At 42.9% G+C, this 24,589-nt stretch overlaps 1 protein-coding gene across 2 annotated transcripts in view; it reads right to left on the bottom strand.

Moving 5' to 3' along the window:
• znf385c (zinc finger protein 385C) overlaps positions 1–21,240 on the bottom strand; it is a 133,088-nt gene extending 111,848 nt beyond the window's left edge. Inside the window, exon 1 of one of the 2 annotated variants that reach the window (XM_084372595.1) lies at positions 21,171–21,240. The gene's annotated coding sequence lies outside the window, so the exon portion shown is untranslated. Of the gene's footprint in view, positions 1–21,045; positions 21,110–21,170 lie in introns of those variants that run through there. The other variant, XM_084372596.1, reaches the window with a different exon arrangement.
• Positions 21,241–24,589: the final 3,349 nt, after the last annotated feature.

Below are 24,589 nucleotides of genomic sequence, written 5' to 3' on the forward strand. Positions count from 1 at the left end.
CCATTACAGAGAAAATATGTTACTACATTTTAGTTTTCAATCAAAACGTGTGTGATAACAAAAGGGTTACATAGGAATACATTTATTCTGTTACCTTACATCTCTCCACTGTGCAGGATGCCTCTTTGCCAATCAAATCAATGCTCTCAGTCATGCCTGCAACCAGCCAACCACCACAAGAACAACTTCCATTGCTGGAATATCAACAGGATTTTATTTCTGACAAATATAGGGCAGCGGTGGCCTGAAGACCAGCAGGATAAATCTGAGGAGGAGGAAATGAAAGGCAGCGCTTGAGAAAGGCCCTGAACCCCCGACTGCTCCAGTGGAGCCGCTCAGTGGCTGGCAGATCAGACTGTGGTCGTACTTGGCAGCTTCCAGGTGTGAATTTGTAACTGTGTGAATGTGATCAGGGCGTTTCCTGGAAAGGAGAGCGGTGAACTCTCCCTGCATAAATACAGGCTAAAAAAAATAAAAGGCTCTAACATTACTGTACTGTGTAAGGCTTGTTTACCAGCAGTGAACATGCTGTCAACATCCAAATGCTCGATGTCAAACTAGTACTCCCCCCTCAACCATGTCATTTATGTGTATTCAAGATGTAATTTAGCTTAATATTTTGCGTAGTGCTGCTCAGTAAAGTAATTTAGATAGTTACTTTACTTATTTCATTTTTAACATGGTAACTAGTAATCTGTAAACTGTGAGGCGCAAATAAAATCTTTATTCGTTGACAGCAGGTGTCTCCAGTCTTTTGTTTAGGGCACACTATACAGTGTCTTTAAAGGACACATTGTCAGAGCTGGAAGACGCCCACGCATCCTCACACTGCTGGTCTCAACCCCTGGGAGGACTCAGGGCAGACCTAAGAGCTTGTTCTACGCCTCCCACACTAATTCTTCTCCTGAGCCCCCTGCTCCTTTTCAAATTAGACAGAAACACTCCACCAAATCAACCCACGCTCAACTGACAAAAGAAAGTGCTCTAAAACTCACCTACAGTACCCAAAGTTGTTGCCCACCCCAAGAGAGTCACAACATTTTTACAAATCTTGAACATCTTTCCCAGGTGAGTGTTGTGAAAGCCTAACAGCGTAAACACTGCGGATTTGAAGTCTAATGAGTTTTTGAAGTGAAACTACAGATCAAAACCAGATTAAACCAAGGACATTTTCGTTGTGCACAAGGTCTTGTGCACAGTTCTGCTGGATGGATTTATCAACAACGAAAAATGCAAGATTCGGAGAGAGAAAGTCGTGACGTAGCTGGGAACTTTGACAACAAATGCCTTTGAGAAGCTGGGCCAAAGCACATTTTGTACACAGAGGTCTTCTCCACCAATTAATGTTAGTATAATACCCAGAGCAGCAGGGTTGGAGGCATGGTGTGACTAAAGGGGTCACGCATCACTCTGTAGAGAAAAGACTTTTCTTAGTTGTCCACAGCTGAGCTCATTTTCATGTTTTTTATACTTTTATATTTGTAATGTTGGGAGTGATGCAGTTTGTTTGAGCTCCTGAATGTATTTCCATAACAAATTCTGTATTTGGAGGAGGGCTGTGGCTACATGGCATTAAATCCTACACAGTGGTTCTTTAAGTATACACACAACAGGGATTACAATGATATATGATATATGATATATAAAGGTTCAAAATGTACACCCCAACACAGCAGTATCAACAGTTACTTCATTAAAGCACCCAGTACACAGAACAAACACAACTCTGCAAATACAGCTACATCCTCTGAGCCTGCTGTACGAGATAAAACGATTTCTATCAGGCAACACAATCTTCCTTCCACACAGAAAGACACAATAAGTGTGTAACATCAACAGCAATCAGCAACTTCGTGGAGACAAAAATTAGGCTTCTACATTTGTGAGCAGTCAAACCAAATCAGGCCAAACAAAAGCTACTTTCCCCTGTGTGGAGGACGGCTCATTACCCTCCATCTAATGAAACACGCTATTAAAACACGAGCCACACACAAACACGCACGCTACTCAGTACATCAGCATTATGCTAAATCCCCCTTACAGCACCCTGAAACACATTAGTGTTAGATCAGGTCACTCTCTGGGAATGGACATAACATAAGGGACAGTGAAGCGCAGCCCCTCCCTCCTGTGTTTGTTTTTTTGCTGGAGGTGGAGGGGAGAGGGCTCTGACAGTCACCCATGCGTGCAAGGCCGGTCTGTTGTAATTTGATGGCTCACTTGCATAATAAGCCAGATCTTAATTTGTTCACGGTGCCCATACTAAAAAAAAAAGGCAGGGGAAGCCGGGGGAGCGTTCATCGACGGAAAGAGAAGTGTAAAACCTTGAGGCAGAAAGGGTTTCTGACAAGATACCTTCACGAATGTGAGCAGATTAGTGTGAATATCCTGTCCTGCATTTTCACCGCCAGGGTTTGAGTGAATAACGATATCACACAGCGTCTTATGCATACGTATGTACATATAATACATTTTAGCCCTCATGCAGCTCAGTGTCCTCTACCTGCACACACGCTACTGTACACTGCGCATACTAACCCTGCAGACCCATGGCACATTTAAAACAAAAAAATCTCCTCTGAGCAACCATTTCCTCCTGTGAATTATCACCAAATTGCTGAAGAGCAATTTCTGTAGACACAATCTGGTACTTCCTGAGCCGACACTTCTACAGTAGGTGCAAAAAAAATAGATCAAACAACTAATCCGACAGATTGTTGCGAGGAAAAAGGGGACTTTGTGTGATATTTTGAAAGAATGAATAACTGCGACATCAAAGACAGCACTGTCAGGGTGTTGGGTGGGAGTACCAAGGGTGGGGACCCTGTTACTGTAATAGAAACTCTGCGTTCACTTCCCTCCTCCTCTTTAACCAGAAATCACTGGCCTAATTAGCTTTTACTTAGCACTCAACGCAGCAATTAGACCTGACTAATATTAGACGTGCTAAACGGAGAGAAAGCTACACAGAGTGAGAGAGAAATCAAAGGAAATGTATGACTAGGCAGCACCACCACTGGAGCTGACACAGAAGATAAAGTGTGGCGCAGTCTACACAGCATGGGTAACCACACAAATGTACACACACAGACACACACACACAGGTTTGACTCCCAGGTGGCATCACGATGAAAAGACGCTTCAGCTCTTGTCTGGATGACACATTTTTTTTCGCTTAAGGACAAAGAAAAATGTTCCCGTCTCTGTTCATATGTAGCTTGTCAAACAGCATGAATGGCGCAGGAGACCCGGCAAAGCCAGAGTCCAACAGCGCAAATGGCTCAGCTGGCCACTGAGATAATCATTACTCTCATTAGGATTCCACTGTGCTCCCTTCAAATCATTGGGCATCCCATGCCATTAGAGCAAAACTGTCACGCAGGAGGCATGGTCGAGCAATGTCGTCCAGCCTACCAGCTGGGACAAATGTCTTCACATGGGGGTGCTTTGTCTTTTAATTGACAGAACGACAAAAACTTGGAGGAAGATTCCAGTGTTCAACCTCAATCTTATTTTTAGACATTTTAGCGGCATAGCTGGAGGGACGGCAACCATGGCACGAGACTAATGGCATCCCGCCGTCCCGTGGAGAATAGAAAAAGTGATTGTGACGAGCACATTCACTTCCCCATCAGGATTTATTTTTAAAAAACAAAAAAACAAAAACAGCATTCTCATCATTCTCAGCTCTAGCAGAGTGAAGTGCTACCTAGCGAGTGTCAGCTTGTTAAAAAAGCTAAACTCAAATTGAGAAGAACAAATACCTGCTAAACATTTGCTTCATTGTAAGCATGTTCTTCATTTAAGCGTCTTATTCACTAACTTCTGAGATTTGAGGATCCAACAAGCAATTTGATTTAAAGTGGAAACACAATCTGTCAGTGTGCACAATGAAGGAATAAAGGTCAAAAAATGAATCATTAACTAGGCTAGCGCTGCAGTTTCATAAACATGTATTTGGTTTGGTAATGATCATGATCATTTTTTAAGTTTCCTTTTGCTTTTGATTACCAAAAAATACTTACATACACAATCCACTAAGGTTTGTTTACAACCTGCCTCCCTGCCTGTCAAACTGTTCTTGTTGTTTGCCCGGAAATTTGATTGGTTGAAAGTGTTTTATAGTTGTCTCTGCATCCAGACAAAACCCTGAGATGAAACGTAAAACAGATGCAGCAGCCACTTCAGAGATGCTTTAGGTCATTTTAATGAAAATGCAGATTTGGGGGCGACTGGGATCTCACAGTTTTCTTAACAACACTATTTTGAATTGTCAATATGACACAGGAACGTCCTCCCTCATTTCCATAATCCAACGGAGAAGAACATTAAAGTGTTCCCATCCTGACCGAATACTGCAGCAACAGCAGCTTCAGATAATCACACAATGAATGTGCTGAATGTTATTCCACCTACAGCTGGTTGGGGAGGCTGAGGCTGACAGCACTTCACTGAGGGTGTGTAGGCTGCCAGCTTTGTGGCAATTGTGACGTTAAATACATTTTTATGTTTCACATTCTTGTGCCTAATTCATTACACTTCCCCCCCCCACCCTATCAGTCTCTCTCTAACAGGACTTGCAAGGAAACAGGAAAAAAAATTCAAGTGCAGTCGCACACATATTCACAGTCTTATACTGTCAATAGTCTCAATTCATTTATTTTCAGAGCCTCTGGCCATGAAAGCACACAGCCATCCAACAGGGTGAGATACTAATGAATAGCAAACTGTGCTTTCAACAGGCAGGCTTGCATTGGTGAGCACTCACAAAATAATCTACCAGAAAATCAAGTGAACCAGGGATTGACAAGGCAGAAGGCAGAGAAAAGGAATGACCGCTCAGAAGTGCTGAAATAGCACTGCAGGCTGAATGATTGGACAGCCACAACATGAGAAAAAGAAGAATGGGGGGTAAAAGAGAGAATAATGCCGAGTGTTCAGTGGTTTATGATCTTTTTGTTGTTCTACTTCTCTGGAGAAAGCTGTCTGCATGATAATAAACTCTGCCTTCACATAGCTACACTCAGTCTGTTTTTTCATCGTGTACCAATCAACTCTATGCTTATGTTTTTCTGTCTAATCGCCGTGCACCTCTTCCTCCTCCCTCCCTTCCCCCGTCTGTTCCTCGCTCCATCCTTGTTTCTGTCTCTGGGTGATGAGTCAGGGAGCAGCGAGGGGTCCAAGATATTTGCATCGACACCTCGCCTCATTTCCTTTCCTAATGGAAGACATGGGAGCGTGGCAGCAGACAGAAATGGGAGCTGTGGGACAGGGGAGGACAGGGTGGGTGGGTGGAGGGGTTGACAGAGCAAGAGATAGACGGATTGAAGGGAGCGATGCTATAAAAAGAGACTGTACGATGAAGTGTGTTCATGTAGGCTGGTGGGTGCAGGAGAACACATTAGCATTAAAATAGCAAACAACCAATAATGCAAATGATGTTCGGTTCCACGAGTGAGTCATTTGGTGCTTAAGTGTGTTGATTAAAACCGAGGTAACGCTGTGATTCATTGTTGCTCGCACTGTGTGACAGATCAAGCTAGACAACCCCCTTCTCCACCTCCTCCTCCTCCTTTTTCAGATGCTAGAGAGCTCACTGATTCATCCACTCTGCCAGTACTGCAATGTAGGTACTCGTACATGTGTACTTGTGTGTGCAAGTATGTGTGTGGTATGGGTTTTTTTGCGCCTTTGGTGGTGGGCAGTCAAGCACCGCTCAGTGGCTCACTCCAGTAAAGGAGGAGAGGCCCACACATCATTCCCATGACAACACTATGCTTTGCTTGCCAACGTGAGCACCTCCACCTATCTAAGTCATTAGGCAGGCAGCCACCGATGCATTATCCATTATCAGATTGTGCATAACAAGCAGCTAGACCCCGACAGAAAAATACGCACCAGAGACAACAAAGCAATACAAGCGTACACTCAAAAATTTAGACGTACACCGCAGCTCATGGGAGCGGTACGACAAAATGGCACAAACAGACGCAATAAGTCCCGATCCCTGCCTGCCCTCTCTCACCGCTGTGGGCCTCTATCGCCCAGCTGCAGGAGGTGATTTGGACCTGGAAGCATCTCTGTTTGCCATCCATCTGGTACTGCAGTGCCGGGAATGGATTCAGTGTATGTGTGCTTCTGTTTGCAGCAGTGGACGATTGCATGCCAGGCCCCTGGGCTGGCACCACTCTGTGCAAAACCTAATGCTAGCATTATTGCTCTCCAGGGGAAATGGGGTTTGTGTCCCAGCACAGCTGAGCAGGCCACAGGCTGTAAGGGTGGGGGGTGAAACAGGGGGTTGCCAACTATGGAAGTTTTCGCTGAGGGTAAGGCCTAAGGCGACTGTTAGAGGAAGGAAGGGAGGAACTGTACAAACTAGGAAACAAACATCCATCACAGGCTTCTGCTTTGTCACCGCATTATGACAGATACGAGCACCTCCTCTTCCAAAAGTCGAAAACTAAAGGCGTGCACATGCACCAGCCCATAGACCCCCAGGAGTAATCACAAGAGACGGATTTCAACTGATGCTGGCAAGGCTGGGATGTTCCCAACTTTCAGATGCTAGTATGGCTTGGGACAGTCAGCATTGGGACGACCACGTCCAACAATTTCAACAACTTCTCGAATTCGAGTAATCAAACATTCACAAACACTTCATACTGTGATTGAGCAGATGTGTGGAGGTGAGAAGGGAGGAAGGGTTTGAATCTTTCAAGCTCTTTTTCAGTATTGACATGACTACTTCATGTAACTTTTTGTTTAAACAACCGAGACTTAGAGCAAACATGCGCACCGTCAGACCAAGATCTAATCGATTTGTATCGATTTTTGCCTTTAGATGTCCAAACATCTCATTAAAAACACCCAGTTTGTGTGCTGGAAATTTCCTGAATTCTCATTGAAAATATCCCATTTTTTATCCAGTGGATCCACATTTAAAAATGTTGAAAAACAGTCTTGAACATCGGTCACCAGTCTACCAGCCTTCGACAACCGCTGTCCCCTCACCTGCAGACATTAAAGTTAACTCATATACTGTAGATGTCATGTGAACGTGACATGACACATAGACACGTACATGTTTGAAAATGGAGTCCCTTTTCATTACTCTATTTTGCGATGATTCTTCTGAGTGATCTGTCAGTCATCAGAACCAGAACCAGAAAACATAATATTTAAATCTACACTCCGACTCCCCTAAAAGCCGCTAATGGCAAATATGGTTGCACGCTCGCTCCCTGTTAAAACGACCATCTTCTCTGCCCTTCTTTAATTGGGATTGACATTTAAATGAAGTAGTTAATGTGTGCCAAGGACAGAGTATGCCGTGTTAACAATTAAAATGCTGCTTAATGGGGCATGCCAGAGCTATTCTGAGTGCATGTTGTGGGAGAAAGAATAGGGCATACTCTATTAGTCAGAAACCAGAGCGTTTCCCTGAAGTGGGCCAAGGTCAGAGTCACTCCTTCGTTTCTAGGCTAGCTGCTCATCATCCAGGCAATTCAAACCCCTGACTAAAGTCATTAACATAAACACCAACATGGGAGAAGGCTTTTAGCATAACAAAAAGTGGCCATCGAGGATATTCTGTCATTTATGTAACACCTCTCGAGGCATGTAGGAAAGCAAGCGCTACCAGGCTTACATGGGAGCCGAGAAGTGCCCTCGGGGCCCATTATTCCTCTCTTTGAAAGACAGGCTTCCTCTCACTTCTCGTTCACTCTCGCTGATGTAAAGCTCTGTACGTCCACGCTGTTCAGAAGACTCACTGGTTCTGGGGAAGTTGGATTAGCTTGGCCAGAGTTTTGGGCTTGGGAGATCACAGAGCAGACAAGAAAAAATAGGCTAGAAAGCAGGAGGTGCGGCACCCGCCAAAATCAGATGCAACTCCAGGGCTAGGTGCATCAAAGGCGTATGTGTGGACAGGAGGGAAACGGATTGGAGCAGAGGGCTGTGCCAGAGGTAGGTGGAGAAGGAAGTTCAATACAGAGCTCCAATGTGTGTCCTTCCCACCAATCCCGTCCTCCTGCCTTCATCCATCTGAAGGCTCCAGTGTGCCGCTGTGTCGCGGGCCAGAGGGGGAACAGGGCTGCGCTCTGTGTTTTCCATACCTTGTGAGGGGTCAGTCTCCCCGCAGGCAGTTTTTCACTGTGTGTTTTTAAGGTAAGATGTGAGCCCGGGCCCGGGGAGGCCTGTGTGTTCATGTGCCACAGGAAAGTTTACAGTGAAGGAGGAGTACCTTGATTTAGGCTGTGAAGTGGGCAGGCTGTCGAGATTCAGCAGAGGCCATGACTGAGCGCAGTGTTAAGAATATTACACAAATTCTTTGCACTCACTACATGTTTCCATCCTGCTGTCAGGAGGACTTAATGCTATGAAAAATGACTTTCCTCCAAATGGCTACATTGCTAAAATTCAGGGAGAAGAAAGTTAAAGCATCGGGGGAGAAGTGATTGGCATCAGACAAATACATCACGTCCTTTATCATCGTGATATTTCACAAAAAGCGCCTGGCAGTACACGGTAGTGTTGGACTTAATATTCAAATTGAGCCACTCTCAAATTTCTAAAAAGTTGCCAAAATGAAATGTGAACTACTGTGTGCTTACATCAGCCGGTTATGCAAATGCGCTCAAGAGGATGTAACATGATTACATAATTAAACAAGCACCTGTAACTCTGCCACAACACGACATTCCAGCGCTGCTTCCCACCTCAGTCGCTATTTCCTGGATTACACACATCTGCTGCTGACAGAACACAGACCAACAGCACAAACAGACACCAAATCACACGTTTTATTTATCTTTTTAAATGTGTATGTGTGAGGAAGATGGTTAAAGTTCAAGGCGCAATGTTTTGATAAAGTAGTAGTAGTATTCTGCATGGGCAGCTGCAGTACGTACTATAAGTAACAAGAAAAAGTATGCGACTTGTAATGCATCTACCGTCTCCGTCTTCTCTCACGTTGTGTCTCAGGTTGATGTTTGAAATGCAGCAGAAGCATTGCGTGCAAGGAGCCTATTGACGTCAGCACAGATTAAAACAATAACAGCGCAATCACAAGACATAACAGACATATATTAAGCTGATATTGCATGTCACAAACAAGGTGTTGCCACTCCAAATATACAAAACAAACAGACGAACAAGATTATTAAAAGAAAAGGAAGCACACAAAGAACAAACAAACATCAGAAACTAAAACATCAGAGAGGTGAGTTCAAAAAAAACAAAGACCAAACTGAATAACAGACAGATTTCAGTGGTCTATGATTAATGTAAAGAGGTATTGATGCACAACATGGATTTACATTGAGAGACAATGAAGCACAGAAGAAGGTAAAACGGAGCTGAGGTTTAAAATGAGTATTGATGTTTTTAAAATACGGTCTAAAGCCAGGCAAAATAATCTTGGTCTATGTCAATGCTTAGATATCGACAGTGGGACTTAAAATATTGACAGAGACGATCATCTCTATAAAACGGCCTGAGAGATGCTTAAATAAGACAATGCCTGTGTCTGAAATCACTCACTAGCCACTATATAGTGGACTAGCTGTCCGAATGTACAGCGGATTAATATACCCTAATAGTGCATTGTGAGCTACATGGATAAAAAACCAAGCAATGTTTGACAGGAGAGTATACTATATATTCACTGTACATGTAAGAGTAAAGTATAAAGTATGAGAGCACTAAAGGATCAGGTACTCCCTCCTGTGATTTCTCTCTAAGTCTGCCTTCAAAAAACATTAGCACAGCCCAGAGCGAGTGTGTTTCACTACAGCTATCTCGCTATTGATTTCCTACAAACTTTTGAGGTTCAAATCAACTTTGAAGAAGAGGAGAGCCTTGTTTTGATTCGTGCCTCGTGTCTTAGAGCCCAGTCACTGAAGCGTCACTGGGCTGCAGATCCTGCACCGCCCTGTGAATACCACTGTGGGACTTTATACACAATAAACTCTCAAGTTCCTATGTACTTTTTCAGTACTTTCAATGTCAGCCTGTCAAGTGTAACGACTAAAAGGACGGGGAAGAAAACTTGGACTATTGTTTGCCTAAAGATAACACACAGGTGTTTCACAGAGAATACAAAACGTCTGCAAAAACATAATAAACATTTGCAAAGACAGTCGGAGTGAAACATCTGCAACACAAGGATTGAGAAATTTCTGCTCAAAGTCCTGGTTCAATGTTTCCAAATCACGTCCATTATCGTGAGGAAATACTTCCTTTTAAATAGAGTGGCTGTGTCAAGCTTTGTCCAACAGTGCAGCACACAGTTATTAGTGCAAAGCAGAGATGGGAGACAGCTGAAAGCCTTTTCTAATAAAATATTGTTGTTTCAGGGAGCTTTTAAAGTCGGTATCTGTACTTTCCTCTCTCTCTCCAAGGTTTAGCTGAACAAACTAAGTGTTGGCTACGTGTGGCTCCTCCACAGGGCAGGTGCATCCAATTCCCCCGCACGCTTTATCTTTTCCTCTGCCCCCCTTCCGACAGCAGTGTCGTTACAATTGTTAACCCAGCCCCAGCAGCCCCTGTTTTGTCAGCAAAAATGCTCCCAGGAGCGGAGCACTGAAAGATGTCCCTTCTTCTCTTTACCGAGAGGGGGAAAAATATATGGTTCAATTATAGGGTCTGTCAGGCCGGTATGAGTTTGTGATGGCCTGAACTGAGCTGGGGGGAGATAAAGTCAAGCTGCTAACTAATGTAGTGCAAGTGGAGCTCTTTCTGAGTTCAGCCTTTGCTGCCTCATTCTCTGAGTATAGCTTTGTTTAAAACTCTGGAGAGAAATTTACAGGACAGTTGACCCCAAAATTGAAACCTCTAATCTCTTGTGCCATTTATCCATCTGGATTGCTTTGGTGTGAGTTGCCAAAGAGATCGGCCAAAGAGATGTCTGCCTTCCCTTGAGTATAATGGACTAAATGGCACTCATCCCTGTCCAGATGTCCATGAGGCTTGCACTCTTGACAGCACTGGGTGTAAACATTAATCTGTTTTTTCCCCGGCTGAGCCGTAAAGTTAGCTAGTTTAGTTAGCTAGCCTCTTGTCCATGAGTAGATGCACGCTTTCTTCTGCGCTGACATCTGATTGACTAGCAGCTCAGTTGAAAGACAATAGTTTCTACATGAAACCGCCCAAAAGGTTTGTTATCTTGAGTAACCAGGTCATGATTTCTGGAGAGAGACACTGCTGGTGAGTTTTTCAAATGTATTTATTCCACGCTTTAAGTACAACAAGGTTACATCCCACCCCACCCTGAACCGCTGAGTTGCCAAACGTGTTTTTCTGCCATTGTTGGGCCTGATACTGACGTATAGGTGAGATATAGAGCAAGACAAACGTGAAAAAAACACAGGAGGCAGACATTTCTACAGAAAAATATCTCAAAAACTCACACCAAAACAATCTAGAAGGATAAATAGCGGGTTGAAGTGTACCTTTAACAAAGTTATAATTCAACAGTGAAAAATGTGCAATGAATCGCATAAGTGGTCTTATTCAACTTTGCAAGTCAACTCAGGATGTTCTGGACATACTGTAGAAGCACTGACTCACCAAACAGGTAAGAAATAGAGAGAGACACAGCGAATCAATACAGTTAACAGAAGAGATTTAGTGGATCAGTGAGTCGATGTGTGCGTCAGCCGTGTGAGTTAGGAGCTGATGTCTGCTGCTGCCGGGCTAAGGGGGATTTTAAACCGGAGGAAGTGGAGTTAATGTGGGATCTTGAAGAGCAGAGAGCTGGCCTTGCGTTCCTCACCCATCCTCAGCCCACCAGTTTGACACGGATGATAAGAGGCCTCAAGCAGAGTGCAAAGGCACATCACCCACACACACTCGTGCAATGCAGAAACGAAAAAGATGGAGGAAGATACCGTGGGGAGAAAAAAAAAGTACACACACGGATGTCACCAGCGGAAAACTGTGAAAGCATATTGAGACTGTGGAAAGAATAAACAAGCTCAGTTTCCTAGAGCTGCTTAGCCCACATATGGTAAGAGGGTGGTAATCTGACTTTTAATCAAAGGCCAGGCCTCCACTGATAGGTTTGCTAAGCCCCAGTTCATTGTGAGGAGATGGCGGACCTGAATGAAAGAAGGCAGCTGAATGATATCAGCAATTCTGACTCAGTTGCTACGTCAATAGTGGCATCACAGGCCCATCTTCAGCATCACCAACGCCATCAGGCCATCTGAGGCGAGCTGAGCCCCAAGCATCAATATCCAGCCTCCCCTCCTCACAGCCTGCATGGTTCAATAAGAGGCACAGTAAAACAAGCGTGTGTGCCTCAGATCCAGCCCTCCAGACGGTGGAGGTTACAGTGATCAGCATGGATTAGATGTCTTTCCAGCCCTGATCAATGAGAGATGAAGGTGGGGGTTGGTGGGGTGGAGGAAGCTTTGTACCACCTCCTGTGGGCTGTAATGACTCTGATAGCTGATATCTGGAGCTGTGGGAGGCAGAGGAGGAGCTGTTTGCTGTGCAGGAGATAAAACAGATGCTGCTCCCAAAGGACGGGCGCATGAACGTAAGCTGTAAAGCACAGCGAGACAATCCACAGAAACACACCTACTGTATAGAGTTAGATTAGTGGAAGCGCTACACAAAAAGAGTATTTCTTTTTTTCCGTGATAAAACTTCTTCAGGTACAACTGTTGGAGGAGCAGCGTAACAGATGTGTCATCTTCTCCTGAGCTCACTTCAAGAAGAATCGGGTCAAGTGCGAGACAAGTGTGACTGCTGGGAAAAATCACACATCCACTCTGCTGACGCACTTCTGCCAAACAGCACGCTCCTCTAACTTGTTTATTCTGGACTTTGAAAATTAGATTTTTAACAATTTTCTTAAATAATACACAATGGAAACACGGACAACACTTTCTCATTCCCAACTCGTCAAATACGGCAGCTTGGTCAGTGGCCTTAAGCCTGAAACTATGACGCTGTGACTAACCCTCTAGCACCGGTTTTGCAATAATATGTAATATGCCACATCTGGTTAGACTTTCAAAATAAAGCTTGCTGAAAAACAGTTCACATATTATGACATTTTGATATCATATTTTTACTTGAGCATCAAAAGTAAATTATACATTTATTTGCATGTATGAATATAATGTGTATGGGTCGACTCATTATTGACCTGGCTGATTATCAGAATCGATATCAAACATTTTTCTGTTTCGTCATCAGTGTTTTTCTTCTTTTTAAAAAAAATCTGATTGCTGTTAAACTAAATTAGTTTAACGAGTAACTAAAGTTATCATATTAAAAGTACAATATAAAAAGTGGAAGTATAGTGCAGAAGCAGCCCATGTAAATACTCAAATAAGAGTACCTCAAACTTGTACTTAAGTACAGTACTCAAGTAAATGTACTTAGTTACATTCCATCACTGCATTTACGTACGTTAACTTACTTGCGTAGCGCTCTTTATACTACTGCCTGAGAGGAGCACTTCAAGAAGTGACGCTATGAGGGGTAACTACAGCGGCAAACTTAGAAGTGTCATGGCTGTCATGGAAGAACAAAACTCACAGCTACATAGCTGAGTGTCAAATAAATGATATATAGCTGATACAAATATCTGCGGGGTGCCTGTCATTCATCACGCGCAGCTATTTCACATCCTGCGACAGCAAAATGTCAGATCGTCTCTGAAAGCATCTTCACTGCTCGAACATTTATGCTTCAATAAGCCACAATGTTTATTTCTACTCCAAGCTTTATTTATATTCTTCCATCGAGATCAAAGTCCTGTTTCAGACACGGAGACAGTGGAAACATGTTTGGGTTCTGAGAATCACTGGAATCAATAACCTCAGTAGGTTTTTTATCATAACTGTCTGCTGGAGAAAACTACTTAACTACTGCAGCTCTTCACTGCAGCAAAAATACCAGATAATGTGTCGGGCCAAAGCGAAAGTAAAGTAAGGGCAAATTGTGCTAAAACACACAATATCATTGAAAAGCTTTTAGAGTGCAGGGTGATTCTGAAATTTAGACTCACAGTAATCCCCGGCAGCTAAATATATATTACTTAAACTAATGCATTTCATTCATTCAGGTTTAGCGAACAAACACAAAAAATAGCCGATCATGAGTGAGTGCATCGTTTTTCACTGTAGCGATACCTGAGATTTCACATTAAACGCTCCGAAAGGTGTTCTCAAACCTTCTTTCGACACTTACAACATGAGTTGCCTGCTTGAATATTCCCATCACAATCCTGGCAGTGAAAAAGCGAAGAGGACAAGTCGCTCAACACACACCATCGAGACTGAGACTCTAGTCTTCTCAGCTATAAATAATCTCGACACATAGAAAGCAAATGACTAACACTCTCCCCTCTGTCAATATTGATGACTGCTATGCCCTTGAGCAAGGCAATTAACCAGCGACAGCTCTGACAGAGCTCCGCTGAAAGACTGTGGCTGTGCTGTGCAGCCGCCAGGTGTGAATGTGTGCAACTGACTCCGTGACTGTATGTGAAGGAGGGCGTTGTTGAAAAAAGCCATGCATCAACCCCCAAAAAAAGTCACAGTGCAAACAACATCTGCATATTCATGAGAGAGATCTATAGCATGTTTCTGATCAAATGATTTGAGCCGCCGCCCTTCCTGCCGAGTGCAGTTGGACCCAAACAAGTGCTCCATTTAGTGTTTGTTGTTGTTGTGCGGAGTGGTTCGGGGGGTTTACCTGGCCCAACACACTGAGCCAGTGTTCAAACCCAGAGCACCGTCATTCACCGGCAGCTCGGCGGCATAAACGCACCACTGTGTGCGTGCATGTGTTTTTGTAAATGAATATGCGGCTCTCACACTGGGGCCACTGTCAGTACGAGTCATTACACACATGTGAGCGTTGTGTGTGTGTGTATCTCCAGCTTATGGCAGTGAGGCAGACTTCTACTGCTTCTGCTAATGAGGGTAATGATTTCAGAACAACGAATCAAAAATTAAATCAACGTTTGAATGTGCCACTGGAGCGGCGCTGCCCTCTGCTTAGACTGTCGGCAAAAAAAACCCGACTCCCCTTCTTGGCTGACATTCCCTTTTCTTCTTGCTGCCAGAACACCTCCTGTTTGGGGTTAAAGGGTAGGCCGAGGTGTAAAAGGCGTCATGAGAGGACGTGAGCGAGGGGATTACACAGAAACACGTAGAGGGAGAGAGTGAAACCTAAACCCGGCCTCCCCAGGGTCAGCAGTGTCACTCCAGCTCCCCACAGAGGAGCAGGCAGCCTCGCCTCTGCTGAGTCTTTCCCCGGGCTGTGCGCCCCCGGTCGAACATGCCAGTCTGCCAGGCGGGGGGGGTTGGGAGAGGGACGGTGCTCACGACGGGTAAAGGGCACGACTGCATGCCCTGAGGCAGGCTCTATGCAGCTGTCAGAATCCCTGACCCCCACACGGTCCACCCCCACCTTGTCTCTGCCACCTCCAGCCTCACAGAGGGCAACAACCCAGGCCAGCAGAGGGACTCAGGGTGGAAGAGTATCACCAACCTGTCACTGCTTCAGGGAGAGAGGCAGACTGGCTAGAAGGCTTTTTATAAAGACTTTTTCTCTACAGTTTACCTGTCAGGCAAAGCTCTGCACAGCTCGTTACTTGCCCTGTCTCCTGGAGTGTAGCAAGGGAATTTATAATTCATCAAGCTCGCTTGTGGTACAAAATCTGAATAAATATGAAATGTGGGAATCATATCCCCCAAAGGACATGTTTAACAAAATATAGTGCTGCATAGATAACTGAGTGCTTAGCCAAGAACTTTTTTCAAAAATTGGCTATGGCACACAACTTTCATCTACCACAGCCAGAGCTGCACAGTAATCTGGTTTCATGGTTTACTACACTACAAAAAATGATTATCATATCATATATTGCTTATGTACAGTGTTGAATTCTACCGTATAGATGTGATCAAAGAGAGAAATAATTGTGTAATATTTTTTGAGAGGGTTACTGTACCGTTGCAACACTATGACAACTTTGAACAGGACACTGCTGCTCTGCCTGGCCTTTAACAGGACGGTGTCCTCCAAGTTTCCCACCAGCTAACTGGGAATTAACTGTGTGTTTGTACTGGCAATGGGAAGACGGACCAGCAAGTACGTCACAAAACTTTGCAAAGAATCCATCTGAAGGTCACTGCGCTACTCTGGTCGTTTTCAACCATCAGGTTTAATCAATGCTAGCAGTCACAGGGAGAGTAAGAGCGAGGGGACAGGAGAGGTCAGCAATCATCCAAAAGTGTATGAATTCAGCGTTGGGCCTCGCGGGCTCCAGCTGTGTGTGTGGCTCAGTGAGACCGGGCCGGTCACCTTGGCTCAGCGGGTGATGATACCACAGATAACGGCAGTAAGGAGGGGGATCAAAAGAAGGTCAAAGCCAAATAGCGAGAGGCCACTTGAGCAGCAGATGAGAAGAATCACAGAGAAAATTACGAGGCGGGAGGCGGCGATATGAGAGCAAGAGGCTGGCAGAAAAGTGTAAAATTATAAAAAGATGAAAGAGGAAAGGTTTCTGCAAACACACACACAGTTAAATGTGTGTGAATAAGGAAGCACTGCAACATGCTTAGGATACAGATACGAAATAATTTGCATACATCATATTATGTGAGTGAGCCACGGGTCAGCCTGATGCCCAACAAACAGCAAGAGATGAGGAAAAGATTGGAGGCCCTTCGTTTCTACAGTCATTACACTGCAATCAGTGTTTACTCCAGAATGATAAGTAGAAGCAAAAAAGTCAGTAAAAGGATGGAGTTAGTGGTTATATTACCATCTTCATGTGAGGTGAACTCCACAAAGAAACTCTAACAATCTCAGATCTACAGATACAGAACTCATCCTCCAAGGAGAGCAGCCCCAGAGTGACTTCTGATATTAATGCTTTCTGTCAAATGATCCTGTGAGATGAACAAGAGTCTTCAGCACTGAACACGAACAGGAGCACAAGGACACTTCAGTGTATTTTTGGCATGTTAAGTTAACACGACTATCCACCTCAACAACATGTCGAGATAGACACGGTGTTTGTCTCTTACTGCCAACAAGAAACAATTATAAACCAACAGATATTCACAAAACACACACACATACACAACAACACTGCATCTCCTCAGGGTGTAAAGGCATGACTGTTTGTACGGCCTGTTGGATAACAGTCTCTATATGTTTTCCATACGGTGAAAAAAAAGGAAAATAAATGTATTTACATTTATTCTGAAAACCTGAAACACTGGCTCAGGGGCCATAATGCACTGCATTGAATTCCTCTTGCTTCACAATAAATAATTTTCAGCTGGCTCAAGGCTGAATAAATACCTTAAATTTCAAAGCCAGTTCTTCATTTGACAACCGCGGCTGCTGTTGCTGGAGTCATGCTGTACTAGAGTTAGTCCAAAGACAACACACAAAGTAGTTTCCAGTAACTTGGCTGACATATAAGTGTGCAGGGCCGACTGACTTCAATAAGAACCGTCATCACAGTTAAAATACAACCACCAAGTTCCCAGGACACACATAAACTTAACATAATTAACAATAATTTGCAAATGATTGCTGTCTGCTTTTATTTACGTTTAACACAGCATTCTTACATTTGCATACTTTATGCTGAGCGGCTAGTTTGGCACAAAATAATTGATTTAGGACAGCTGCTCTATTGTTTGCTGTGCTGGCTCAGGCGTGTGCGAGCTGACCAATCAGGAGAGACTGGGTATTTGGGGGTGGGGCTTAAAGAGACAAGAGCTACAACAGAGCATTTCAGATGTTTTTGGAGCGCTAAAGCATGTAAACCTATTCTAGTAGTAACCCAAAATAAAACTATGAACCTGAAAATGAGCATAATGTGTGTCCCTCAACATTGTATGCGATTCTCGAGCTACAAAAAGAGGGGAAAGAACTCTTTTAATCCTCAAACAATGCGTGATGGGATGTCTGCTAACACACTGATCATATTTCTTTCAAAATTGTATTTAATGAGTTCATTAAACTCTCAGCAGAACATTAATTCATCCCATTTCCAAGTCCAATCTCTCATATTGATAAGTGCTAAATGTTTCTGAAGTTGAATTAACTTCAAATCCCTAAAACGTACAAAGAAAAAAAAATAACATTAAGTGAATGAAAAAAGATAAATTGGTTCCAGTGAGTTTCTTTATAACACTTCATAGTGTGTGCATGTCCTTATCTCTACAAACCTGCAGGAGGATACACTGCACAGTAGGTGTGGGTGGGATGTTGTGGAGTATTGGAGCGGTTCAAATGAAGAGTTGTAGACGAGGTGATGAAAAATGAATCATGTTGTTCTGTGAGTGTCCTACTAAATGTAGTTGCCAGCTACATTGGCAGCTATATGTCTGTTAAATATTTATGTTTACATAATAATCCCTTTCACCTACTCTCCAGCATATTATCATGCGTGCCAACGCAGGCAAACTCATTAATGTTATTCATAATATGTAGAATATTTCTGAGAAATGCCACTTTAGAGTAACTGAAATGAATATGGATAGCAGATGCATAATGAAAAAAATGTCATCATGGCTCTGAGGTAGTGTGAGACAGACAGTTTTCATCTCTCTAGTAAGAAAGCAGGGAGACACTCTTATGAAGTACTTGTTTTCCCCCGTGGTGGCAAAACACATGCAAGGTAACCCCGTTTGTGTAATATAAATCCAATTAGTGCCTACAAACATTACAACTGCGCAGCTGGTTCCTATTTATGTTCCTGCTAATGATGAAGACTAAGAGAAAATACCTGACAGCTACTCCAAGAGGTCCTCCTCGTGAAGAATCTGCAGCCCTGCTAAACACGAGTTTGTGAGGCAGCTAATGCAACATTATGTAACTTTTTCCCCTTAAAATAACAGCTTCAAAATCATGTTAATGGTACAGTGAAATAAGGTGAATGGCGTCTCTGTCTCCATCACTTGTTTCTGCACTATGTAACTTCAGTGAGAGGGTAGGATCACAGTGTTACATACATGTTTACTTCAAGATAAAGTTTTCAACACACAACATTGTTATGACATAATGAGTTTTGTTTGTAGTCAGCACCTACATTACATCTGACAAATCGCACAAAATGACAATTTCTACATAATGACACTTCAAGGATTACCTAATATGTTTTGCACTTATTTTTATGAACTTTTTTTGTAAGCTGCATTTTAACTTTTTATCAAAATTACAACACTTATATATCAGGATACAGTGAGGGACAAAAGGAAATATGTAAAGCGTGTCAGTATGAGACACTTCACACTGTCCGGAGGTAACATTAAAGCACTCCATGCCCTCTAAAATTAATGTAAAAATACTATTTTCGACTGAACTACTACTCTGTGTCGTCACTGAGAAACTATAACGCTCCCAGACAGGAGACCTAAATGAAAAGGGAAGTGTTTCCATCGTTGCCTTCTCATTTGTGTTCACCATAACGATGTAGTTGGCTTCACCTAACGAGTGCGGTTTTAGGTAACAGCCAATAAACTGAGGACACAATGCCAAAGTGGAATTTGCATTTGTGTCCACACACACTGTAATTACTGTACTGTATTTCCTGAAGCCAAAAGTCTTGTACCAAACGACTTGTGACGAATACGCATACCATCAAACACCTTCTCTTCTTGCTCTGCCTCCTCTAAGAAAAATCTCAAATGCCAAACACAAAACACAAATGACTGTGACAAACTTACTGCACACTTCATCATAACAGGACAGATTGCGGCATTTGTCAGGCGCTCAGTGGGAGAAGCCAGCTTTCAAAAGGTGCTGTCCATAAATAAAGCCTGTACAGAGGAGCCACACTGCACTATATCAATTTCTCTAAATCAACCCTGTGATATTTCACTTGATTTATCAGACCTCTGGCTTGTTACAACAACCGCTAAGCAATTGGATTGCAGCAAAAGAGGTGTTCGGTAAGAAATCCAATATAATCAAGTGACAGCTTCACACTCTCCGCTGTGATCCTGCTCGCTTTGACTGACTCCAACATCTGTAACCTACCCTTCTCTCTCTCTCTTAGCATAGCATGTACTTTACTGCCTGTTTTTTAATGAAAGCACTGAAACAGACATGTCAAACTACAAGCAGAAGGCTGTTAAATCATTATTGATGATCATTATTGGTCCCAGTGTCAGATTCAGTGTGTATAAAATTAATGTTCATCATGAACACACGTCCTCCACGTCCCAGGATCTTGCATGCAAGGTCAATTTTTCCCACTCACACGTCCAGTCAGTTATAACATGTAGCTTTGAAAGGACTAAATGTTACATAAACATTTTAGAAAGGTTATCAGTGCAGAACTATACACTACAATTTCCTGCTTTCAAAAGGTGACAGAAACACTACAATTTCAGCAATAGGCTCAACATTTAAGTTTGAAAAAAGAAAACTTTGTATCAAATTGATTTCCCCTTTAGAGCAAAGTGCATATTTGATTTGCTATAATTACACAAAATGTAACATCAATAGGCTGCAGAGCAGGGCTGAAAGTGCACCAGGAGGGGAAGTATTGACAGTTTTCAGTGGAAAATACTATTAAGTAAGATTATTAAGTCGTAGTGGATTGGCTATGGAGCAGGTTGGAGCACATGAGTGGAGCAAATGTTGCAAATATTGACCTAAAGCTGACTATAAATACATATGAGTAAGTTGGATTAAGGAAAGAGAAATCCCTAAAGCTGCTTCATTGTGATCTTCTTATTTTCTCCTGCTGACTTTAATGTATTTATTCATTAGTTTGTTCAGTAACTTTATTCCTTGTCACTCATGAAACAGTTCAAAGTAATTTTTTTTCCTTCGGGATGACAAGTGTGGAGAACGGGGGATCAGACGTCTGGTGCTGCAAATGCGCAATTACGCACAACCTCCTAGATTTGGAGTCAGCGTCGAGCCCAGACGCGCAGTTAAATCCATCCATCCAACGAAAGTGATGAGCGAAATCAAACTTCACAACACCACATGTTTCATTCACTCACTCAGTCCTCCAGAAAAAACAGCACAAAGAAAACTGCACACCTGAAACAACCGCATCCGGATCAATTAACGCCAAATGAAAACTTTTGCAGACACAGCACTCCTCCTCCTCACGTGTGACAAGAAAACAAAGATAAGAAGAGAGAAAAAAAGCGCTTTGGTCTCACCGGTTCCGATCCGTTTCCGACTTTCCCGGTGCTCGTCCGTGCCCAGCAACAGTGGATACAGATTGGTACAGACTGGCTGCTGCCAACGCGAAAAAGCAGCCGAGCTGTCCGGTGCAGCGGTTTGGTCAAGTCACACACAGGTATGCACACTGAGGCCGGAAGTGTCTTTTAACAATAAAGGCGTCGGCGTGTTTGCATCGGTGGAGAGGCAGCTGATAAAGCACAGCTGACTTCTGGGATGAGAACTGCTGTTTTCCTGTTCCGTTTGTACATCGTGATGTATGTTTATAATCAAGCAACAAACCTTTACTCTTTAAGAGTGCGAGTGGTTACAAGAACTTGAGGAAAACATGTTAATTATGTTGTGTTTTATTTGATATTTAGGCCTCTTTTATTTTGATTTGAATTAACTTCATAACCCAAGAGCTATAAATAAAATACTTTTATTTTGAAAAACATGCCCAGATGTCCTCGCTCTGTTTTAATGAGTGTTGCTTGACTCCGGACAGCTCACACTGACCCATCACAGATCTAAATTGTTCTTTACACACATGACTGTAATTAACAATCACACTATTGATATAATAAAGTAAAAATCTACATTTAAAATTATATAAATCACAAAAAAAGACTGTTTTTCTCTCCGCAAACATGCTTTAAAGTCGATTTATGGTTTTTGTATGCGTCTATAGCATGTATATATTTGCCAGTAAAAAACAAGAGGCTTAATAAACAGATCCATGGGCATTCAGTGAGTCTTAATAATACAAATCAATCTATTTCCTAATGGACATCCATGTGGCTGAACATTTGACCTCTTAATGTCCTTGAAAGTAAATACTTTTGGTAAAATGTAATGTGAAAGACGGTGTGTGAGGTATTTTTCCATGCAGATTTGAACCCAGACTCCATAATAGTTACTGCAGGAACAATAAACATCCCACAGTGCCAGCCTCATTCTGTCATCCAACAAAAATATTGTTCAGTCTGCCCAGTTTGCTGAGGATGTAAATCAAACACCAGCCCATTTTAGGGCCTTTTCATAGTTCATTTGTTCCATCAAATTCAATTTTTCATTTAGCTTTTACACTGATTTTAATCTGAAATCATTAAAAGAAATCCTAATTGCCCTGATTACAATGCGCTGGGCCCCTTTACAGTAGCGTGACTAACTGCCAGACATGCAAAAAACAGGTTGTCACCAGAGAGGTGATGGATACTCTTCACTCTCCTATTTCTGAGCGCTTGATATGTCCTTCTTCATGCAAATGTGCTGGCACTCAATCAAGCAGTGATCATAAAAATAACCCACAGTCCAGAACATGGGGAGCACAGTTAATGAAACACAACACCATCGTCTCTGCCTACTAACACCCGCCATTAGCACCTCTGACCAACATGCTTTAAAAGTCTTGAATCTATAAATGTGGATTTGTGTCAGCCTTTGTAGAGTGAAACATGCCAGACACACAACTTATTTCTCTCATTTTCTCCCCAAGTTCCAGTACTCGTCCTCTTCACCTGCATGCACATCCCCTGTTAATGGCTAAAGGGCAGGGTGCGCGCCAGATTCAGAGCCCCAAGAGGCATCTGACTGGGCACTGTCCAAACCCAGCACCCCATCGAGCCAGCGTGCACCTGCGTCACACTGTTGGTGCAATTTGCCCTTTCAGTGCTGACAGTGCTGATTATAGAGCTTATAGTGGTAAATAAAGAGGTGTGAACTCTGCCTAGTGGTCTTCATAAGGCAACAAGCAGTAATTTAAAGAGAAGTCCTAAAAATAGAAGCATTACATTATGCCTGTTTCGTTGACCGTTTGGGAAATATGTTTATTTGTATTCTTGTAGAGAGTTTGACACTACTCGCATGGCTAAAGAGTGGTAGCAATCTTCTCATGTAATGGCACCAGTCCACTAGTGTTGTCTTCACGTGTTACGCACAAAAACCAAGTGAAACAATCCCGTCACGCTGTGGTAAAATCTTGCCATTCTGCAGTGGTGAGGTGAGAGCTTAGCTTAAGAAAAGCCTCTGTTATTCCTATTGTTAGATTTTCATGATGAAGCACAGCTGGTGATTTTTTTTCACTGAAACTGTGTTTTACTGACCAAACCTTGTGAGTAACGTGTGTGTGACGTAGTAAAGCGGGCTTGTTGTGGGAAGTGAGGGACTGAGTGTTTAGGAAAAGTACCAGCACACTGCCACTGCCACAGAAACTGCTGGCTGTTGAGTCAGCCTTAAAAAGGTTTCTAGATAGCTCAGATTGCAGCGTAACAGTTAGCTTACTGAACGGCTGTGTATTGTGTTCGCTGCCGCAGAGGAGAAATAAAAAGTCGGTGTTCATGCGAAGTCATTACGATGTCTTCCTGCATTAATCGGAGCAGAGTTAGTCCAGACTTTGAAAGGCTTACGATCTAGTAGATACTTCACCTGGGAAGCACCAGATTTCAGATTTGCCTTGGACAAAACAGCTGGTGATCAAATGTCATCATTGAAAAAAGCAGTGGGACTCCATGCTTTGTGCTGCAAAAGTTGAGAAAAGCACGATGCAAAAGAGGAGCTCACGCAGGTGCGCAGTACCGTAGGAAATTTGGTGGCAATCCTTTTCTAGACATTACCAAACATTTCCCTGGATCATGCCTCACACCATGACGCCGTAACATTGCCTACATTGTAAACAGGAACAACATGGCGACTTGTTTGGAAACTCTCTCATATTACGAAAATATCTCCCTGAAATGTGTTTCTGAAAACATCTGAGGTGAGAAAAAAGCTAAATCTGTCCTCATTTTAGATCGAAAATGGTTGGTTTTAAAGTTTTTGGTAGTTCCCAGAGACAAGGATTTGCGTTGGGTGCCACTGATTTGCATAAAGTAGACTCGACCTCAACGTTATGCACATGAGAAGGGGGCGACGTGCCACCCTGTCTCTTAAATCATAACGCACTGCTACCAGAGTGCATTGCATTGCTGCTTACATAGACAGTGAATGAAAAATGTGGAAATGACGCGTCTTGTGGACACAGAATAAAAAGCAAAGTTCCATATTACAATGTGACAAAATCATGTTAATTGAAGTCCTGTCACGATTTTTTTTTAAATATCAGAATAAAGATGTAACTCTATTTTGTAAACCATGGGTAAACTGATTTCTTAAATGCCTTTGCTTTGGATTTCTTCATATGCCTTCCATATCTGGATGTAAATATACACTCCTCCCCATCTGGATGGATAAATCCACACTGTATAACTGTACAGTTAAATCCATAAATCTTTACAGCCTCTATAGCCTCTCAAACTCCCACTCACACTGTTCTCAACAACCTGTCCATGCGTCAACCTGGTTTCCACAGCAACCGAAGTGGCAAGCTGTGTCCATCCAACGTGAACTTTAAAACCCATCTTTAAAAGGAGCCTTTGAT

The sequence above is a fragment of the Pagrus pagrus genome, assembly GCF_965226575.1.
Source record: "Pagrus pagrus genome assembly, chromosome: 13".
Taxonomy (NCBI): Eukaryota; Metazoa; Chordata; class Actinopteri; order Spariformes; family Sparidae; genus Pagrus; species Pagrus pagrus.